Source organism: Arvicanthis niloticus, chromosome 1 (genome assembly GCF_011762505.2).
Source record: "Arvicanthis niloticus isolate mArvNil1 chromosome 1, mArvNil1.pat.X, whole genome shotgun sequence".
Taxonomy (NCBI): domain Eukaryota; kingdom Metazoa; phylum Chordata; class Mammalia; order Rodentia; family Muridae; genus Arvicanthis; species Arvicanthis niloticus.
Window position 1 is genome coordinate 62,789,299 of NC_047658.1, and position 3,864 is coordinate 62,793,162.

A 3,864-nucleotide genomic window follows, 5' to 3' on the forward strand; every position below is an offset into this window, starting at 1 on the left:
AAGCATGCTATAATTGTCCACACCCTGTAAGTTTGGCCAACTACATTGTGATTTAATAACCCAATTTAAACCTGGATCTACGAGCCAGACAATTGTTCTGACTCATCAGACAGGAAAGTATGGAAGTACTTGTTATTCTTTTGCAATTTTTTTCCTGTGCAGTTTGAAGCAGGGTCATGCTGCAGACACTGTCCTTTTAAACACTCGGAAACCTCTGCGACTTCCTGAGGCTGGTGGCTTTTTCCTGTGAGGGAGCAGGTCATAGGAAAAGCAGGGATGACTGCTCTCTTGTCCTTGGTGCTGATGGGCTTTCTTTCCCCTTGAGTAATTGACCTTGAAAGATACCAAGCTGTGCAGATATGCAACAGAGACCAAGGATATTTGTTTGCTGTGTGTGTGTGTGTGTGTGTGTGTGTGTGTGTGTATTCTAAAAAGGCAGAAACACATGTTTCCTGGGTAGCTCTTTGTGATTGTGCATGTGTGTGCATGCATGTGTGTGTGTATGTGTGTGTGTGATATGTACAAAACTCAAGTGCCTCAGACAGTTATTTGCCAACTGATAAAATATCTAAGCCTTTTAATATTTTAAGACCTTGATGAAGAATGGTTTTAATTTCTCAGCACTTTAAAGGTAGGATATTGCTTATGTTCCTACATGGTGCTTATGTTCCTTAGTGTTCCTTCTACATAAAAGCCCCATTAGTTTTTATTGTCAATTTGACATAACTTAGAGTCACCTGCAAAAATGGAACCTCATTTCAAGGAATGCCCAGATTAATTTGGCCTGTATTGATGCCTTTGAAGAATTGTCTTGATTGCTGATTGGTGTGGGAGCACCTAGTCCACTGCGCTACTGCCCCAATTTTTTCCTCCTCTAATGCTTTTGGTCATGGTGTTTATTGCAGTAACAGGAAAGGGCAGAACAGTGGGTATCCAGAACAGGTTAGAATGGTAACAAATACCAATGCTATCACAGAACCTTTCTTTCTTTCTTTTTTTTTTTTTTTAGGAACTAGTATTTATTATCAAAGTCATATTCGATGTCTACAAGATGTCACGACTACAAAAAAAATTGCACACATTGCAATCTCAATGCAAACAGTCAAATGGAACCCCAATCATTAAAAAATTAATTCAAATTGCCCCAAAAAGCAACTGAATTTTTAAAACATCTTTATACATCCAGCCAACAAAGTAAATGGTTAACAAGAAAAAATACAAATTCAGAGGTCTGGTACTGATGTTTAAAAAAAGGCAACTGCTTAAGCATTTCTATCAATTCGAACATCAATCTCTCGGCCACTCAGCTTCATGCCGTTTATCATCCGGCAGGCTCTCTCAGCCACCTCTGGATACTCAAACTTAACCACACCGCATCCCTTGGACTTTTCGTTCTTCATCTTGATGTCGGCGTACAACAAGTGGCCACATTCATTGAATTTGTCCTTTAGCATCTTCCATGTAAAATCAAATGGGAGATTTCTCACAAATATCTGGCAGGCCTTCCTGGCTACTCCAGGTGCATGGCCTCCAGCTCCGCCAAAGGAACCTGCAAAGCTTCCTCCAAAGTTGCCTCCCTCCATCTCAATGGCTCAGTCAAAGCTAGCACCTCCGGCGCCACGCATGGCCAGGCCCATTCGCTCAATACCAGCGCCCAATGCTGGGCCCACGGCAGGGCCCATACGTTCCAGGCTGTTGGCGCCCATTCGCTCCAGGCCGGTGGCCATACGATCCATCACAGGACCCATGCGCTCCAGGCTGGCCCCCATGCCTGTGGGCACCATTCGACCCGTGCTTAGGCCCATCCGCTCAATGGCAGGACCCATGAGCCCATGCGCTCAATGGTTTGGCCCACACGGTCAATGGGTGCGGCCATGCGCTCCAGGCCGAAGCCCATGCCGGCACCCATGCGCTCCACACCAGAACCAATGCGCTCCATGGTCTGACCCATGCGCTCAATACTGGAGGCCAAGTGGTCAAGGCCTAGTGGGCCCATGCGCTCGACGCCGGAGCCCATGCGCTCAACAGAGCCCATGCAGTCCAGGCCCATACGCTCAATCTCAGAGCCCACTCGATCCATGCCATGGCCTAAGTTTGCGCCCATGCGCTCCATGCCAGCACCGCTAATGCGGTCAATGCCAGGGCCCATCCTCTCGATCCCATGGACACTGCCTCCAGCTCCACCTCCTCTTTGCTTTGCAATAATCTCTCCTCTCTTCAGTGCATTACTTAGGATTTCATTTATTCGGCCCATGTTCATCCCAGATCCAAACCGCCCCATGTTTTCCATACCCCCATCAAAGGGTCCTTCCATGCCTCCAACTTTATTTATTCCAAATCCTATTCCTTCCATCCCCAGTCCTGCAGGCCCTAGGTTTCCCATTCCAATGCCTTTGTTCAGGTGGTTGGCATTAGTAGGCTGCCCTCCAGGTCCTAACCCCATGCCAGTACCACCAAGTCCATGGGGAAGTTTCTGTGGGCGTTCAGGAGGAAAAAAATCTCCCTTTGGTAAAGCCCTCTCATCCATCTTGACGTGTATCGGTCTATCAAACAGCAACTGCCATTAAACATAGACGTAGCTTGCACAGCTTCAATGGACTGTTCAAAAGTCACAGTGCCTATTCCACGACTTTTCCCATCTTTATCTTCCAGAATGTCTGCTCGGACCACCACACCAGCCATACTAAATACTTCCTTCAGTTTCTTCCAGCCAACTTTATAATCCGGATTTGCTACAAATACTGTGCTTCCAAGTCTTCTAGCCTTTTGCATTGCTCTCCTTGCATGTTCACCATCAGGATCTTCTTTGACTTTCAGACTATGCTTGTTTAGAACTGCAGCAGCTTTTTTTCATGCTCTCCTCCATCTTGAATTCAACAACAGCGCATCCCCTTGACTTTCCTTCAGCGTCCATTAAGAGCTCCACGTATGTTACCTCACCAACTTTTTCTTTAACCAGGTCTTTAAGTGACTGCCATTTCACATCAAAAGGTATTTTGTAATGAAGGCTCGTTGTCTTTTAGTTGGCTTGGCATATGGCTCAAAGCGATGGCTTCCTCTTTTTATGTTTTTCTCCTTCCTCTTCTCATTCTGAGTAGGTCGTTCTTCACCCTTTGGGCCGGGAGCTCCGTTGCCACTCGGCACGCAGGGCGCGCTGCTCTCTTCCTCCATTTTGGGCTCTGTCGCTGCCACTTCAGCTGCTGCTTCGACCCCTGCTGCCATTTTCTCTGCATCTGGGCTTTGTGTGAGGGAGTGGGCCTCACAGAACCTTTCTTGCTAAGAGTGCTGAGAGGTTTTGTTTTGTTTGGTGTGTGTGTGTGTGTGTGTGTGTGTGTGTGTGTGTGTGTTGCATTATAGTTATTGGCACAAATTTCCTACCTATATCACTTTGGAAATGTTGGAATTATCTGATTCATCTTCACATCCTCATCCAAACCTAGTCATTTAGAACACAGTTACGACACAGTTTATGTTCTTCTTTACCTTTCAGATTTACCACCTTGTAACTATATCATTCCAGCCCAAATTATTACAATGGCCTCCTCAGTTTCTGTTCTTTTTGGTTCAGCCCTGGCTCCTTTAGTCCAGGCTTACTGGTCTTTACTTTAAATGTCCTTTTAATCACAGGGATTTTTGTCAACTGGCCTGAAATGATACAGCTGTCCTTTCCCTTCCCCGCTGTAGTGCTTACTGTTTGTAGCATTCAACGAGCTGCTAACTGCTCAACTCTCCGAGGCCACCTCAACTGTAACTATATCTCAGACTATCATCTGACAGGTTGTTATTCTTTCAGCAGAATTATTACCCTCACAGCAGAGGAATTCCTCAAGCCGCTCCCATTTCATTTTTTTGGTAGAAATAGTT

General features: G+C 45.9%; 1 pseudogene; it reads right to left on the minus strand.

The window, feature by feature from the left end:
• Positions 1-1,049: 1,049 nt before the first annotated feature.
• Positions 1,050-3,228, minus strand: LOC117700857 (heterogeneous nuclear ribonucleoprotein M pseudogene; annotated as a pseudogene).
• Positions 3,229-3,864: the final 636 nt, after the last annotated feature.